This window comes from Alligator sinensis, unplaced genomic scaffold (assembly GCF_000455745.1).
Source record: "Alligator sinensis unplaced genomic scaffold, ASM45574v1 scaffold140_1, whole genome shotgun sequence".
Taxonomy (NCBI): domain Eukaryota; kingdom Metazoa; phylum Chordata; order Crocodylia; family Alligatoridae; genus Alligator; species Alligator sinensis.
In genome coordinates this window covers 4,431,196-4,450,581 of record NW_005841836.1, presented here as the reverse complement: position 1 = coordinate 4,450,581, position 19,386 = coordinate 4,431,196, and the positions used below count along the sequence as shown (strand labels likewise).

Genomic DNA, 19,386 nt, shown 5'->3' with positions numbered 1-19,386 from the left:
TCAGCAGGAGCCGAATCTCCAAATCAGATTCAGCCGAATCGATTCAGGACAGTGATTCGAATCATCGAATCAAATCACTGTCCCCTGAATCAACCAAATCTAAATCCAAAGCAAATTCTAGTCACTTCGCACAGGTCTACTGGCTACCCCCATGCCATACATGTGACTTTATCTGATGCTTCCAAGCCGTTAGTCATTTCCATCCCTTGGCTGGATCCTTGCTCCATGATCAGTGTTTTCCACCTTTTCCTGCTTCTCTGATCTTTCTAACTTGCAAGCAGTTAAGGTGCCTCTCAAATGGCCCCCTTTCCCACTTAGCTTACATCCCTTGATTTTCCTTCATGAAAAAGGCACTGTACAGCTCTGGGCCATGCACTATGATTTACACTTTTTCATCTCCTGTATAAAGCTTACTTCGTATGTGATGATACCATTCAGCTCAGTTTACCTGAGAACTTAAAAAAATACTGTCGGTGGTTGTTTTTTCCATATGTGTAAATATTAGGGATGGGAGTATTCCTTATGGGAAATTTGGAACAGTTTCACTTTGTTGGCCTGACATTTCCTGCATTAATTGAAACTTTTGATGTTAAAAGATTCTGTTCAAATGGTGTCTCTTTAAGCCTGGTGGGGAGGGGGGCAGGATCTGGGGCAGAGTTAGAATAGTGTTTCCCTTCCTTCCCCCACCTCTCATCAGTTAAACTGTAGAAGGTGAGATGAGTAGTTGTGAGGAAAGGGGTATGAGGAAGGAAATACCGACTGAGTTAGGTAATTTGGCTCAGAGGAATTGAGCAGAAGTTACAGGGCTGGGACAGAATAAGGCAATTGGAGACCTTTGGAATCCCCCATAGCGCACCCATGCCCAATTTCTGTAACTCCACTCTTTGACTTTCCCCTCTTTTGGACTGGCAAAAGTACAAACTACCTACAGGACCCATCTTCACATACAATTAATGCGACTGAATAAACTCCAGTGCAATTTGAGCTGGAGTAAATTAATCCTGATGTCGCCATCTACATGTCCGTTTAAGCTCAGTAATTTACTCTGCCATTGGATAGTACCTGTGTCTGGGACTATCCAAAGGCACTGTAAATTAGTGTACACTGGCCCAATTGCCATGCACATGTAAACAGCGACATTTTACTGTACAGTAAATTAATCTACTTTGCAGTAAAGCACATGTGTAGACACACCCCTTGTCTTCAGACAAGCTGTTTGGTCCTGGGAAGAATGATGCAAAAAGAGGAACTTCATAAAGGGTATAAGAAACCCATTTGGACTCAAACTCCTGTTTTTTGAGCTAATGGTCATGTCTACATGAGATGCTGACTGCACAGTTGTTATTGCACACTCATTTAGTACTTGCATACACATGTACTAAATGACTGCACAGTAACTGGCATTACTGTGCAGTAGCATCCCTGAACAGCTTTTTGTTGACCCTGACTGCACAGTAGCTCATTACTACTGCACAGTAGCATCACATCATGCTTCATGCCACATGACGCTACTGTGCAGTAGGAACAAGCTACTGCACAGTCAGCATCTTGTGTAGACATGGCCAATGTGTACCTCACAGGTGGGATTTTCAAAAGTGCTTACCAATGGCCCAACTCGGTCCCCTCTGAAATCAATGGGAGTTTTGCCATTGACAACAATGCAATAGCCAAAGCCGAGAAGCTTCAAAAAACCCGCTATCAACAGAGTCTTCTCTGAGAGAATCTCCTCCTGTAATAGGCTTTCACAAAGATGGAGCAGGGCTGAACAACAACATGAAGGAAAGTCTCAAGTTGCTAAGTGTCCTGAGCCATTGATATGCTTACTGGTTCCTAGCTCTTCATGGTAGGAAATATCTTAATAAAACAGAGAGCAGGGCAAAGTGCAATCCTTGTTAGTAATGGGCTTAATTACATTAGTCAGTCAGACAAAGTAACTTTATATGAAGAAATATTTTTGGCCTGCCACAAAAAGGTTAAATCCTGTCACACCCCAACCAGTTACAAATGTCAAAGGCAACATAGTATGGGCTTTATTTGAAATTGTAACATGTATTTGCATAAAAATCCTTGTCATAATTACAAGACACCCAGGCTTCCTTGTTTGGGTTTGTTTTTTCCCTTTTGATGAAACTCCCTTGTGCTCTCCCTTCCCTAAGCAGGAGAATAAACAATTCTCTTTCCAGACTGGTTTTTCAGGCCTTAAAAAAATAGTGCTCTGTGCTTTCCAAAAAGCAGGTTTCTTTAATGCATCTCAGATCAAACACCCAGAAACTGAGGGACCTGGACTCACCAGGCACTTCTGAAAATCTGGGCTTTCGTCTTTAGATATGAATCTTACCTTCACGTTGGGATAATAATAAACACGTAAGTAACCAAACTCTTGTCAGCAGATGTGGGTTTTTTAGTAATACTTACAAATAAGAAATTACGTATGGACAACAACAGGGGATGAAAAAGCAGGAGTTGGACCTATAGACCTATTTGTTTCAGAAAGAAAACAGTGGACTGCTAGAATAGCCATTGAGAATAACTGTTGTCATACACAGATGTTTACTATCCTTTCTGAGGCTCTCACTACAAAGAGAATTGACCGCAAACTAACTGTTTCCTTGTTCACCATGGAGAATTCCCTTAGGAACAGAGCAGGGAGAAAATGTTCAGCCAAGGGGGTTTGGGTTTTGTTTTGTTTTGTTTTGTTTCAATGAACAAATGCAGATTTAGATCAACTGAAACATTTTTTGAATTCGTGTCACTTTTGGCAAATTTGTATGAGGAAAACCTCCCATAAAACAATCTTGAATATATCAAAATGTATCATTTTGACATGTTTCTAAGTGCAACATTTAGACTTTATTCTATTCAGAATTGATTATTCAATTTGGAAATGACCTTTCTTCAAAAGCAAAACAAAACAAAACAAAAAACCCCTAACAAGCTATAAAAGCACAGTAATCAGAAGCAACAGCTTGTTTCAACCCAAATAGAATATTTCATTTGAACCTCCCCCAATTATTTTTGTTTCCTTTCTTATTCAGTTTGGGCCTAAATTAATTTGTTATGTTATGTTATGTTATGTTATGTTATGTTATGTTATGTTATTTATTGAACTGTCCATGGCCCCAAAAAATCAGTTGTTCAAACAACTCTACCTGGGAATCATGCATAGGCAAATATCCAATGCTCAGTGGGTGCATCTAGACATGTGCATTTACTGCACAGTAACCAAAATTACTGTGTAGTACGGCCACATGTCTACACGTGCACAACCATACTATGCAGTAAATAAGGCAATTTATGCCCAATTAGTTACTGCACAGCAATGTTGTGTGTGGGTTCTCTTGGGACTAACTTTAGTCCTAAGTCAGTCCACACACAGCATTAATGCACTTTAACACCTGCACATGTAAATGCCAGCCTATTCCCACTTACTGCACAGTAATTTACTGCGCAGTAAATTTAAACCAGCATAAATGCATGTGTAGAGACATGCCCAGTATATCTTTTCTCAAGGGTGAGCAAGGAGTGTGGCATTTTTAGAATTATGATATTTTAGAATCCTCCTTTTATGATAATCCCTCCAGTAGTATAACTTGGGGTAAGCAAGTGGGGCATTATCCCCATGCTCCACTTAGAGGGGACACCAGAATGGCAGTCCTAAGAGGAGTCTACACTGATAGCAGCAGCTCTGCCCTATGGGCATGGGACACCACAGCAGCAACAAGCAGGGAAGGGCAGATAGCAATGCAGTAGTGGCACCTGGAATCTTTGAGTCCCCAGGGTAGGTAAGATTGACCCTCCCCCCTGATCTCTGGCAGTCAGCACCCGCTCCTCCCTCCCCTCTCATCAGGTGCAGGGCAGGCAGGGGGAAGGGAGTTGCTCAGGAAGCAAAATTTGTCAGCTATGCCTCTAAATAGCATCCAGGGACACATCCCCACAAGTGCGCACTTGCAGAAGCATGCATTTCCCGTGGTTCAAACAGTAGCAGCACATATCTGTGCTGCTGCTATATGGGCCATTGCTATTTGTCCCCAGGCATGCCCCTACACGCGCACTCTGGTGCACAACAAAGTGACCTGAGTGGGGTAGAGGAGGCTGGGGCCAGCACCTCTGCTGGCCCAGCAGCCTTACCTGGGTTCCTGGAGACCTCCTGGAGCAACAGGTGAGCTGAGCCTGCTGCTCAGAGCCTGGCTGGCAGCCAGAGTGTGGCTCTGGCTGGCTAGGCTCTGGTTTCTGATGGCACATGCTGCTATCATGTATACCGCACCACTTTTTTTAGCAATGGTTTTTTTGACACTGGCTCCTTCTGGTGTCAAAAAATTCCATGTAGCAAATTAGCAGTGCTGCATGCAGTGCATGCACCACATACAGTTTGTGGCACCTCAAACAGGTTTGAGGAGATGCAAACTGCACATGTGCACTCATTGGGACACGTCCAGAAGTCCCAACCAAGATTGGTGCCCCCTTATGCTAAATACTTTCCCCATCCTAAAAAGGTTAAAAACAACACAGAAAAAAGTGGGAGAACAATGAATTAAAGTGACATGATCAAGGCCCTATAGCAGATCAAGAGCAGAGATGTAAATAGAATCCAAGTCTCCTTGTTGTTTCACTGCCCAGCTTGACAGGCCATGCTGGTTACCTAGAAAGATAGGCTGATTGGTCTCCTTAGATAACATATTCTGTTTGGTTGCAGAGCTCTAGTCTCCTGCCTACTGAATCTGCTCCAGAGGCTAGCTGAATCCCAGTGGCTGAGAAGCCTCAGCCAGCATCATCCTGTGACCTTCCTACAGGAACTTGATTGTCTCTTTGGCTGACTGAAAGGGGAATAGAAACCCATAGCGTGAAAGAATAAGGTCATATCCCTGAGTGTGTTACATGCAAATACAAGAAAATCTTGTGGAGGAAAAAGAGAACTATGGGGTAAATGGAAAGGGAAAAGAAAGAACAAAAAAAAAAAGAGGAGAGAAATAAAGACAGTTGCTGTCTGGAACCTACAGCAATAATCAGTGAACACATGAACTGGAGAACCACCTGATCTAGATAATATTGTTATGGGTGATAATATAGTTATGACAGCAGGTAATGGGAGATCATTTGGGATGGTCTAGAACTGGACCTCAATGTATGGGACTTAGATGAATGGGACTTGGCTCTGCATCAGATTAAGTTTGGATTATGCAACCTTATGATCTTCACCCTCCTCTATTATACAGTAGTTTCAACTTGTAACTAATTCCTAAACATACTTAGCTGTAAAATCCAGACACATCCTGAATAATAAAAGGAATATATAAACTGGAACTTAGGTAAGGGAGTTGTGTTTTACTATGGCTTAATGCTGGGAAACACCTAGGGCTTAGTTGTAGAGGATTCCATAGGCAGATGTCATTTGAAAACTGGAACAAAGAGATTTTAGCTAGAAACAAATTGCTTGGGCTAAATAGACTGTATTATTAATCATATCTGCATCACTACCTTATGATACTTCTAAATGGCATCTAAGAACAGCATAGTTTATCCTGTTATACATCTTGTAACTAATATGGCATGATGTTTGTGAAATAGGATGCCTATCAAGCCACATATCAGAGCCACAGGCTTGTGAAAAGGCAACATAATTCCAAGAATGTTTTACCTACCATGGATATAATAAATAAATCAAGGCAATTGCACAAGCCACAACTTAGGTGGCACTAATTAGACCAGTGGAAGCTATGACACAACATAATTATCATTGCTACCCCACCTAAATTTAATTTTAGTGTTTCTTCCTATCTTTTCCCTAGAGGGTCAATAGAAGATCTTAAATGCATGCTTCAACAGTGTCAATTTCTAGAGGCAGCATGGAAGAGAAATGTTGAATAATTACAGGAGTGCAAGTAAGGGGAAAGAGGTGGGACTATTATGGGAAGTAAAACAACACTCTTTACAACAATGGGGAAAGGAGGATTCTGGGTTACATTTGCCACAAGGCCACTTAGTTATGCCCTCAAAATAGGCCTTACATGAGACTTGAGTACAGGACAGGTCATTTTGGCTTGCTACACAGGGGTGCATTTCACCCACTGAAAGGAACTAAAGCACACATGTCATTCTAAGCTCGTGTGATATGCTACAAACGTCACTGGAGCTCCTAACAGGCTTACCTTTATGCAGAAGATTAAGGGCCTTGGTGAAGAGGGTCAACAGGTTTTCTGTTTCTGGGAAGTTTTTTGCTGGAGTTACTGGAACTCCTGAGGGGAAATAAGCAGATCAGAAAAATGGCCCAATGGTTTGTGTACCATATTGTGACTTGTGAAACTTATGGGTCAGTTCCTCAGTCTGCTACAGATTTCCCCGGTGGCCTTGGAAAAGTCACTTAGTCTTACATGTGAGCTGGTTTCTCAACTATAAGTGGGGATAATAGCACTGCCCCATGTCACTAGATGCTGTGAGGACAAATGTAGTATAGACTATGAGATGTTTGGATATTACAGTGAGGAAGAAACGTATGAATACATAAGGAAAATGGCTTATTGTTGTTTGCAGATGTGATCCCTATGTCTGTCAGTGAGTTACCTTGTAATTACGTCACACTGTTATTGTTAAAGTATCTACAGGGGACAGAGTAACTTTGAATTCGGAGCTGAAAGTGGTTTATACCAACAACATCTTTTTGGCCACTGCATTTCATTTGGATTGAAGTCTGCATCATCACACCGAATGGAAGAGAGAAAGGTTCTCTTTCAAAAACTTCTAGAGCTGATATATTTCAGCAGGTTAATTACAGCGGCTCTTCTTTGACCTTTTTTCTGTTCATCTGCTCCTTGCTGCATTTACAATAAAGCATTTTCCTTTGACACTGTGCAGGGCTCTGGGCAAAATGAGTTTGGTGTAATCAGGTGTGTTCCTAGTGAGCTGCAGCCTGCAGTACAAAGGCACTACTGTTTTTCACAACCACATTCAGTAATATTCACTCAACAGAAGAGCCCAGCAGCATGGCAGTATCCATCAGCCCTCTGCATTAGCTCATAATTAAAGAAAGGTCAGTGGCTGTACCTTTCTCAGTACTACATTTATCTTTGCACAGTTAGAAACAAACATATACAAATTTCATGGCCAAAGCTTTTCATTGACATCCAGGAACATGCAGCCCAAGACATGAAAATCTTTTCTCATTGCTGGAGCCAACCGGAGGCAGGTTCTTAGTTATGTTCTTCTGGATTCTGTTTATCAGTAAATTATACAGAGTGAGAAAAACAACATGCACCTGGAAATTTCAGTGGGATGCACATTATATCTTCAAACAGGCAGAGCTAGTTTGGAAAAAAAGATTCCTGTTTTTTTAACTCAACTAGATGCAGCTTTAAGGTACTGGGAATTAGTGGAGGGGTCAGGGGAGGGAGGAAGGAGTTGCTTTCTTCCATGACTTTTTAGTTCTGGGTTCCATACAAAACCAGAAGCATAAGTGCCAGAAAACAAGAATATCCAGGGCTGGAAGAGAAATCCCAAAAGTCTCATCAGCAAATATTATGAATATGAATTGGTTTTCCATCAGCAACATGGGCCCCAAACTTAGATCAAGGCCCCATTGTGACTGGCAATGTGGATATGTACAGTAGGAGACAGACCCAACTGCAAATATCTTACAGAATAACTAGACAAGAAATATATCACCCCCATTTTACAGAGGAGGAACAACGAAATCAAGCAACTCAGCCAAGTTTGCATAGGAAGCTTGGGGCAGAGCCGGGAAATTGAACACAGATCTGTTGAACCACAATCAGTGTTTTGGCACAAAGGAAGTGGAAATGTCCTGTAACTCCTCTCCCAAGGATATCACCAGAGTTTACAAAGCCAACAGTAGAAGAATATATATTTATAGATATATAAAGAAGGAAAGACATAGAAGTTTCGTTTTTTCTAGAACTGTTCATTCATCATTTATTTGCAGTAAGAAGCAAGCAACATGCACCTAGAAACTTTAGCTGGACACAGTTCTCTACAACCAAAACAGCCTGAATACTGGATGTTTTCAATGATCTGTGCACAGACTATAGACCAAGAATTATTGACGCCAAGTATTCAACAACAAATAATGCTTTTCCCAGGGACAATTCAAACACAGAGTGAGAGAGAAATGTCACATGAATTACCAATTAAGAATTATTGCCTCAGTTGTAGTTAAAACTGGTGATGATCAAGGGTTATGGAAGAGAGAAGTGCTCCAGTCTATGCCTTGTACTCTCAGCCAAATGGCTTCCTTTTTTGAAAGGAAAGGACCCAGACATTCACTCATACACACCAAAGAATCCATATTGTCTTCCATTCAACAGAGTCAAGAAGTTGCTCTATGGTTTTTCCAAGTCTGGCAACAGCATTCTGACATCTCTAAATTCCTGTACCTTCAATCCCCTAAATCAGGGGTGTCAAACTCATCCCATGCTCCAGGCCAGATCTGAGCCACAGGTCACCTCACAGCTGCCGTGGGACTACTGACAGCTGCACCAGAGGCAGCAGCAGTAGGGTAAGCAGCCACAAACGAAGCAGCCACTTGCCACGATGGAGGCAGCAGTGGTAGCAGGGCAAGCAGCTGTGATCCAAGTGGCCACGAGGTGAACAGCAGCAGATCAAGTGGTGGTGGCCCCAGGCAGCTGCAAGGTGAGCAGGGCTGGGTCAGGACAGTCCTTTCTCACATTCCCTGTCCCTGAAGGTTCTGTCCAACAGGACCTAAAGGTCTTGGATTCCATAGCAGGCCCCACCCTTACTAAACATGCCCCAAAATTTCCTGGCCTGCCTGTAGCCCAGCAGGTTGGACAGAGTGGTTTCTAAGGGAAAAGGTTTGATATTAGTTGAAAAATGTGAATTGAAAACTATTACCAGATGTAGAGAAAAAGGAGGACCCAATCTTAAGACAATAGCCTCCAAGGTAGGAGCTGTGGGTCCAAGTCTTTGACCTACTGGTTTCATTGGAAGCTAGGTGCTTCAATACCTGCGTGGATCTGGCCCTTAGGGTATGTCTGCACTGTATCTCCATTGTGTTCAGGGAGGGATACTCCCAAGCACGACCTGCATACCCACCCCTGTGCCAAGCCTTGACAGGCATTGAATAAGCCACTGCAAAGACATTCCAGAGAGCAAGGCTGTCAAGAAAGTCTGTGGGGAAGATGTCCCCTAAGCAGATCACCCACAGATTGGTGGATTCAGCACATGTTGGTGGGGTATACTTCCTACTGCCCTTCCCCAACATGCCAGGGATGTTGCACAGATATACCTTTAGTCTCTGTGTGCCTCATTTCCCCATGTATAAATTGTGAACGGCCTGCTTTGTAGGTGTGTCAAGAAAATAAGTACACTGAGAAAGCTTTGTAGTACAGGGAACTATTGAAGGGAACAAGAACAACAGGACATCCCAAGCATCACTACAAAGACACATGCAAGTGAAATATGAAGGCATTTGGAATCGATCTTGACCAAACACCTTGGTTCCTGACCAATCACCTTGATCACCTTGGCAAGTGACCATAACAAGTTGCGTCATCGTTTCTACCAAGGCATCAAAGTCCACAACAAAAATTGGCTCCAACAGCTTGAAAAGAAAAAAGCCTGGAGGAAGCAAGCAGCTCCCCAACCACCCAACCATGACATATACATTTGTAACTACTGCCACATATCATGCAAATCTGGGATTAGACTATTCAGTCACATGAGACACTGCAAACCATCTATGACATGGGCTGCAATATCCACTGTCTCCCATAGATGAAAGGATGCCAAAGAGTGTCAGCTTCTATGGTTATGGATGAAACATAGAGTACCTTCAAATAATAGGCTGAATAATTTTGCACAATCCATTTTAATTTAGAAGAAGAGGAAAAAAAAAACTTCTGGTTGGTACACAAAGGTAGTGTGGGAGAGCACAACCTGTCTCATTTTAACCATCTCCAATCCCCAGTCATCCTCCAAGCTCAGGGCCTGACTGCGTTTCCCAAGAGAATCAGAGCAAATGGTTAATAACAATATGAAACTGTGGCAGTTAAAAAAAGAAAGCTTTGCTGCTCATCTGTTGTCAGTTTTGGCAAGCAGCATGGGGGAAGCGAAACACTGATAACATTGCTTTATTGTCCATGTAGGTCCCAACCTTAACATGCTACATCTGTATCTTCTGTCTCAAGAAGTTGCTTTCTTTTCATCAAACACATTCCAGAAGTCAACAGTAGAAGTACAGACAAGACACAGCAGATCGATCCATTAACTCTCACTCACTGCTAACAGCTCCTTGGCAGAACTTGGCCTCTGCATTCCAATTGGAAAGTTTTGCAGAGTTCAGAATTTAAATAAGCTCACAGGATGCTGCTGCTGCTACGTGGTCATAGCAGGAGCAGCTGGAAACCTTTCCAGGTGCTGGGCCTTCTTCTTTTATGTAGAGCATTTGATTAAAGGACTGGTGTAAGCCAATCAAGTCTCTTGTATGCCTTGTCTTAATGTTGCTTCCAAAAAAATGCAGGGCTGGATTCTCAGCAAATGCAAATCAGTGTAGCTTCACTGAAACATCTTAATCTTAATGACATGTCTAACACCAGGAATAATGATTCATTATGTGGAATGAAGATGCAATGGCAAGAGTGCATTTCCCCTCTGATTGACAGGTTGCTAAATATCCTTATTTTAGAAAGAGAGAAAATGAAAAACCCAGCTCACCACATCTCTATAATTGCCTTGCAAGCCTCATCTTTTATTTATAATGCTGATGAGTTGTTATTATTTATATTATATTTGTGCCCAAGAGCCTGAGTTAAGGACCAGAACCTCTTGGTGCTGGACACTGTACAAACACAACCCTTGACCTGAAAAACTTGAAATCTAAGAAGCTAAAAGTCTCTTCCTATGGCTGCTAACAAGTGATGTACAAACATATAGAACCTATTTCAGTACAATGTGGCTCTCTGTCTCTCTCTAGTGGCTGGTCCGTACCCAGAGGTTAATGAGTTTGCCAGAAAGGTCCTAGGTCTAATGCCCATACACAGTGGTGTTATTACACTTGGAAAGGAGAGTTAAGGATTGTGGTTCATATAAACAAGAAACGTCCTTTTTCCTTAGCATACAGGCAAGTGCGTCTTAATCCAGCTGTACTGACTGAACCACGTTCAAGGCTTTTAGAGCCTATCAGAAAATTATTTCTTTTTCCCTTGCAGAACCATTTGACTTGCTGTCAAAAAGAAAGTTATTGCCTTGAAAATCCAATTTTCTGCCAAAAAACCCTTAGTTTTAATAGAATTTTCTGACAGCCCTATCAGCTACTATTGCTTCCAGATCAGTTAGAATAATTACAGCTCACGTGATGAGGAGTCCCCAGTAGCAACTAGAGTCCAGGTATGTATCTGGTAAGTATAACTCTCCCTGGTTAGTTCTGCCACTCACATGGATGAGCCTGGTGGTTTGAAGCTAAGTGGTCCAGATTCAGCCCCTCTGAAGAAAATAAAGCAATGAAAAGTGAAGTGGGTGGAAGTGCTGCCATCCCTTTCAAGTGAACCCTGGCTTCACACCAGGATACTATTGCTATAAAGCAGATTGTTATAGGTAATCATTTGCACTTTAATTATCTGGTATTGACTAGGTTCCTCACTATTGACTGAGCTCAAACGTAATTCTGGAGGGTAGGTTTGACTTTAAAGAGAGGCCTGCTGAATTGTTTTCAGAACGTGGATTCTTTATGCTCCATTGGTATTGTGCTACTAAGCTTCACTGACATGGTTTCACATTTTGGGCTTATTCATACACACAACTTCCACATTTTTCTTTCACAATCTGGATTCTCACTTCTATACTATTTGGTGTATCTTTCTTTCTCCCTGTCTTCTTTTTCCATTCCCTTATAACAGAGGCAGATGAGTGACTGCTGTTCTATTTACTTATGTCACAGGGTAACTCAGAAGCATGAGCAGCTTCTGAACTGCTACCGCTCAAGAAAAATGGGCATGCAGTTAACAGTACAGGGGTGAGACTTGGGGTATCTAAAGTAGGCTTTTACCCCACACACAGGCTTCCTGATGTGACCTTTGACAAGTCATTCATCTTAGAGCTGTCTCTCTCTCTCTAGGCAAAGCAGGATTAATACTCCTTCCTTCCGGTCTTAAAGTAGGAGCTCTTCAGCAGCAGGAACCATCTCTTGTACATCTGAACAACACCAAGTATGGCAGGATCTTGACATTAGCTGGGAACTATCAGGACTGCTGTAATGATTAGTATTGCTGGGAAACTGTTGACCAGCTCTGAGTGTTAGTGCTAACCTACATAGCCACAACTGGATTTGTCAAGAAGTTTCCACCTACACTGCAATCATAAGCTGACATGCCCAATTTAGCTTTCATGTAGCTAGGCTGGCTGCAGCTACCACTGAAGGCATTAGCAACTCAACTCCCAAGTGGGCTTCTACAACCCACACAAAGCCCATACTACTGCTGGCTTCGCTGCTATTGGTACCAGAACAAGCTAGCTTAAACTAACTCAGATGTGCTTACATATATTGCAGTAGCTCCTCTGATTATAGTGCAGACATAGCATCAATTCCCCAGGGGGGTCGGTTTTCCCCATTACCATACTATAAGAATTGTCTTCAGCAGGGGACATACCCTCAGTATAAGCAAGAATATTACCAAGGTTTCCTTGACAATGAACCCTTGTCTTCAAGACTGATTGGCCATATCTTCTCTCATGGGAGCATGGGTTTGCTAGCCTTCCACACACTCAAAGCCCAAACTCCCTTCCCCTAGTTAATGAGGTAAGGATGAGATGATGCAAGTGTTTGGCTTTATTTTGGTGAATATTTATTTGTTTGTTGAGGCAGGAGGAGTGACCTTTAATGTTGCATTATTATTTGCATTCTTTACTTCAACATATGGAACATATGTAAAGAGTACTGGATGGGCCCCTATGGAAACTGTTGGATAGACAACAGCTCTCTCATGAGCACTAGATGAAATGAGGATGATTTCTACTGGCTACCATGGAGGAAGCAGGACTGTCACATGCAATACACAGCTGTCTTCATGAACCTCCACAGATCTAAATCCAACAGTTAAGCACCACCCCTGCATTCTACCTAAAAGTATTTACTAACAGATGAAAGAAAGCCACATTTCTGAAAGCCTAGTCTGGTCAGGGATCTCTCAATTAAGGTGCCCCAGTTAAGGTGCCCCATTAAGAAGCCTTAAAGAGTCCATTTGGACATGCCTCCATGGCCTCCCTTGGACCACTGCTAACTATATAGGCCCCATCCACTTGGGTGCACCAGGCAGAGTGGGCAGCTCAGGAGCAGGTCCTGTTAGAGAGAAGCTTCAGGCTGGACATCAGGAGACATTACTTTACAGTTATGACTGCCAGGCTCTGGAATGGGCTCCCAAGGGAGGTGGTGCTCTCTCCTACCTTGGGGGTCTTCAAGAGGAGGCTGGACAGATATTCGGCTGGGGTGTTATGACTCCGGCATTCATTCTTGCCTGGGGCAGGGGGTCGGACCTGATGATCTGTTTAGGTCCCTTCTGACCCTAAGCACTATGAAACTATAACCACTGCCCTAGGACATATTCTCAGAGCCACTCCAGCCACTTGGAATTATGCCTGAATTGCCTACCCTGGCTAATGGCCAGTCCCACCATACCTGAGTGAGAGTGAGTGGTAGGGGTTATTTTGCCAGCAGTGGTGGTCCTAAGGGCAAGAGGGATGCTGTGTAGACAGGACCTTAAAGATGTCTCATGTCCTAAACAATGACCCACATAAACTTAATAGTCACTTCTGAAAACCCTGACCTGTGTGTGCAAGCTTCAAGGTAGGGTTGTAGCTGGCAGGAAATTTGGCTCTTAAGGTCTGGCCCTGATTATTCAGATACATTTTCAAAATTAGAGCTCTGAAAAAACAGTTCTAGGCATTTGTGAAATCCCTGCTGACCTGCTACATAACTAGTCAGTGTCATGCCTTTGACTTGGTCCAACAATGTGCACGTTAGTAATGAGCTACATCAACAGGCTCAGTGTCTGACTTTGGCTATGCAAACACAAGTTTGGATGCTTATTTAAAACTTGTTTGGACTCTTCAGTCCACAAGACTGGGGTGAAAATCTTGTTGGAATAGTCCTTCTCATGAGGTATCCAATAATACCTGAATCCAGCTGGGCTGGAAAAACACTGTATAAACAGCCTGCCATCATTTCAATGTCCAGAACCAGCGGGGACCTGGGAGAGTTAAGTTTTGCTAGTAGAACCAGCAATGAGGGAAAGACAAGTTCACTAAACTTTTGCAAACTTGTCTGCCTGTGCCAACCTAATGTCCCTGTGCATGGGTATACCTATAATCATAACATCTGGAAAAACACAAATATGGGCAACTGACTAAATGAATCGAGTTTTCTCTTCATGTAAAAATACAACTGTGTAAAGTGTGTATGTCTGACTCTAAGCATTCAAATAATTAAGGGAAAAAAAGTTGCTTTTGATTAAAAAACCCCTCTTGACTGTGTCCTTAGTAATTAAGATAGTATGAGTGCAATAAATCAGTAGATGTGCCAACCCACAGAGGTCAAATATAACTAGGCAGCAAATTATAGTAAACATTTATGAATCCCTAGTATGTGGTGCATGGCCCCACCCATTCTTCTTGGCTCACAAATTCACCGTTGATTGCACTGGTCCTTCTGGCATTTTGTGTCCTCATGCAAGTTGTCCAGAACAGCCTCCCTAACACTGTCCCTGAACAGGATTAGATTCATTCTAAACCCAGTGTGTTGTACAAGGGATGACTAATGCTCTGAGAGGATGGGAGAAACCAGAATGGACAGGAAACATTTTTTTTAGTAAAGGAAGTAGAAAAATGCCACCAGAGGTTTCTATTTCAGCAACAAGAAACTTGTTCACTCTCCTAACAGGAAGGGTGGCCTTGTGGTTAGTGCACTGGACTGGGACTCAGAAGATTAATCCAGTTGAAGTCATTTGTGGCACAAGAAGCTTGTGTCAAATCCCTAGATTTCCTCTGTGACCCTGTGTCACTTAATCTCCCTGTGCCTCAGTTCCCCATTTTCAAAATAGAGATGATCAATTTGATCATCTTCCTTCATTCCTGAGCTCTTTCAATTGCCAGGACTTCACAACAGGAATTGTATTTTCCTCAATGTCTATACAGCGTGGAGCACAACTGAGTGCCAGTCTCAGCTAGGGTTCCTAAGTGTACTACAAATAATAAGGATATATGAGGCTAATGATCATCTGGCACAATGACCCTGGTCTAGGATACCTGGCACAGTTATCGTCTCATTATTTGTATGACATAAGCACTTAGGAATCCAAGCCACAGACCTGAACCTTTCTGTATGAGGTACTCAAGAACACAAAACAAAAAGATTGTTTCTGCTCTCAACATCTTAAGATTTTAATACTTATCACCCCTCCCCGACCCCAATGGCTTATAGCCAGTTCATTCTAGAGCGGGATTTCCAGGCATGTCAGCCAGCTTGATTGCTTGAAATCACTATTGGTACTCCATCCCATCGTTATACATGGTGGTTATAGAGACAATATTCTTTGTGTCTATTGTTCAAAAAATCAGAACATTTTTTAAAGAAACAACTAGAAAAGGTGACACTGCTCACAGTTAGTGCCAGTTCTTATGTCACAGTAGCACTTTGATAAAACAACTGAATCAGCACTAAGGGGTACCAGGTTTGCTTTGCATCCAAAATTATGCTTTCCAAGCAAGAGGGTATTTGTCAGCATCTAAATCCACTGCTGAGTAGTTTGCTCTAACATTGATTCTAAAACTCTCCCTGGGGCAGGGACTGCTAAAAGCAATTTATTTTGTACAGTCTGTAAATCTAAACTTGCAGGGTCCTGCTGTCTGGATTCAGAGCTGCTAAGCTTCAAGTTCATACAACTGTACAAGCATTGAACAAATACCCGGTGCAAACCCACCATGTCATAAGTTTCCTCAGGCCAGGAGGGCCATCCTTGATTTTTCAGTCTTTTGAGGGTTATGTAATTCTCAGTTCCCTACCCAGCATTTTTTGATTGACCCAGATCCTCAGAGGACAAACAGCTATGCCACTCCTTGACTGAGAACATGGAGTGGGGAGGAAGGGATCAAGGATTTTCACTGTTCCCACATGCTGTTAGTGAAGAGACCTTCAGGAGCATGAGTCTGACATCTCCTTTCATTATTAATAGCAGGAATGAGAAGCTAACTCCACAGTTATTACCTTTCCACTGCCTTTACTGTACTTTCCTCTGCGCTGGGGGGCTGAGATGCTCAATATTTATTTGTGCAATAATTAGGGAAACCAAATCCCAGAGCTACCCAGTTATCTCATGTTGCATTCTGGGATACCTCAGACCCTGTACTACAGCATAGATTGGATGAGGACAGGTGCATGGATCAAGACGGCTTATGTAAAAGGGACATCTTCTTTCTCCTTGAGGTAGACTCAGATTCCTTCTTCTAGTAAACAGCTTCTTACCAGGAGGATTTTTACTAGCTGCATCAGATGAAAGTGCCTTTGCAAGATGCTGACCTGGGACTCTCCCAAGCAGCAGGAGGCATCTCTCCTGGGCCCACTGGGGTACATGCCTGGGGAAGCTCTGGAATGTAAATAATGCTTCCTTTTCTAGTTGTGCTTCGTCTCCTAGGTTGCTGCCACCAGGGAAAGTCCAAGAAAGCTCTTTGGCATTCTCAACAAACAGAGATTTCACTATCCAAGTGATAAGAGTTCACTGAACTACCTCCAAACCTCACTGAAAGCTTCCACCATGGTTTATGAGATTGGCAATGCTTCACACTATCTGTTTGAATGACCAGGCCATTCATCTCTTTAAAACGAATAGGCTTCATCCCCAATGAGTACAATGCAATGCAACTCCACAGCAAGTGGCAAAACAATGCCAGTTCACACTAAACTAAGCATTTAGGAGGGGAGGGTCTGATGTGGAACCCGGACTGAGAATTATTTGGGCTTTTACAAGTCTGCATTCAATGCCACTTTTTGAAAGGGAAAGACCTTTTTAATTGAAATGTTAATAAGAAGAAAAAGAATAGGGATGAGTTCCCCTCACCTCTCCCACTGCCAAAGAGATCACAAATATCCCTGCTGTAAAGATCTCAGAGTCACTTTTCTTAGGCAACAAACCCTCTTGAAAAAGGAAAGTAAATAAAAGCATAAAGGTGGAGGATGCCCTCTGAGGAGTATGAGAGGCATTCTTGCAGGGCAGAGATAACCTGGTGGCTGTGGTATATATAACATGCATCTGCATATATGTAACCAGTATATTGTATACCTGAAGCCCTGGGACACTGACATTTGTTTCCCCTCCTATCATTAAACAAGCCCAAATTTGCCCAGCTTGGACATTTATACAAGAATAGGCCTCTTTAGACTCTCTTTTGGAAGAGGATTTGAAACTTTGCTGTGGATCACAGCTTATGTATGCATCTTGGAATGCACTGACAGTGAAGCTCACTCTCAGTAAAATGTCCATGCCCTTCTGGAGACCCATTCTGTACATCTTACTCTGGCAACTCTCCTAGCATGAATTTTGTGCGACTAAGAAGGGGTTAAGTCTTGCAGGAAAGGGCTCTTAGGCTGGATGTAATAAGCATGTAATAGGTAGCTAGAAATAAAGCACTGCTTAGTCAAAATTACTCTCCGTCTCCCAGACATTCAGAGATATACAGCAACATGTTTCCTGACAAGGCTGTTGGGACCCAACCAGCACCCACTGAAGATAAGAGCTTTGCCACTGATGTCACTGGGATCAGGATATGGCCCTGTAATAGGTATCTGGCACACATTGTAATAAATGCATGTTGGGTTTTACTGGCACATCTGATAACATTTATGAGTCTAGTGTTGGATCATATAATCTTCACAACATTTTATAATCTTCCTAGATTGTAATCTTTCCCTGGCACCATCTGACACAAATTATAATGATAAGGAATTTTCAGTTTAATAACTTGTACATTTCTAAAGCAAATATATTCAAATGTGTTCCAGACAGTAGTCTCTGACTTTTTTAAGAGCAAGCTATTCTCATGTTATGAAAAAACAATTTGCAGGTCCAGAAGGCAAAATATTCTCCACTGAGTGTCTTTAGATTTTTCCAAGAGCTTCTCAGTGCAAATATGCAGTGTGACAGTTCTCTAGTATTCAATGTTTTCCTTTAACAGCACCTCCTGATTACATGTGAATCACAGCTTTTATTTTGTTATAAAAAATAAAAAGATGTAAAATTCTAGCCCTCATTTTTCAGGGAACAACTTGAAGTGCCAAGCTGACAGGCTTAAAAGCCAGGAGCCAAAGCAGAACTTTAAAAGATATTATTTGGAAACTCTCATGATTTTTAAGCTAATCTTATGATTTTGAAGAACAGGCTGAAGTCTTAATTTTTTTTAACAGTTCTGGCTTGCACAGTACAGATTGGCAACGGTGATATCTGAGATGAGTTGTATTCATTATATAGATATTAGCAAGTTTATAATGTATTCTGTATACTGTTCTACCTGGCACTCAGCCAGGAAACAGAGACAATGAAGTATTCATTACGAGCCAGACTGTGATACCTTAGTCATGGAGAGCAGTACTTTACCTTGGTGAGCGATCCCTCTCAAACCACTGTGCAGAGAAAGGTGCAGCTCAGCACGCGTAAAAGGAAGCAGAATCTGGGACACGCGCATATGCTGAATCCATTGGGATGTCAGATACTGCTCAGAAGTGCAAAATTTAGCCCTGTTCATGCTCAGGAGTCCTGGATAGTAATGTAACTGAGGGGGGAGCAGCAGGGACAGTAAAAATAGCTGTTGCTGCTGCGGCAACTGACCACACCACCTCTACTGACACCATGGCAGCTGGTGCCACTCTGTGTGCTGCCACTGCTGAGGGCATGGAACTTCCCTGCTATGCCTCTGGTCCTGGATTCTGATCAAGTCACAACAAGAATGGTGAAATCCTTGAACATTTCCCAAGAGATCAAATGGCTTTGATGGGAATCCATCTGAGGCCCTTTCTTCACTAAGGAAGCATTGTATAAATAGTCTACCACGCCTACAAGCTCACTCTGTTTCCCGGGTTCAGCAAAGATGGACAACCTAGGAAGCAGGCACTGCCAACGTTTTTTAACCTGTATCTATTGGGTTCCACTCCTGGCAGGGTCACATGACCTAGTTAGCAATGCTGGCACAGTTAGTGACCTCTACTTGGAGCCAGATCCAAAGCCTATTAAAAGCCTTTCCATCGACTTCAGAGGGCTTTGGATTAGGTTCCCAACACCAACTAATTAGAGCTGGTGGAACATTTTCCATTGACGTATTCCCCGCTCCTCTTCCTGATGGAAAAATGGCCTTTTTGACTAAACAGAAGCTTTCATCGAATGA

At 42.5% G+C, this 19,386-nt stretch overlaps 1 long non-coding RNA gene across 1 annotated transcript in view; it reads right to left on the bottom strand.

Annotated features, from left to right (window-relative positions):
- LOC112549962 overlaps positions 1 to 19,386 on the bottom strand; it is a 67,101-nt gene that overhangs the window by 6,422 nt on the left and 41,293 nt on the right. The window contains exon 3 of the long non-coding RNA XR_003093614.1: positions 6,147 to 6,233. This is a non-coding gene — a long non-coding RNA (uncharacterized LOC112549962). The remainder of the gene's footprint in view (positions 1 to 6,146; positions 6,234 to 19,386) is intronic.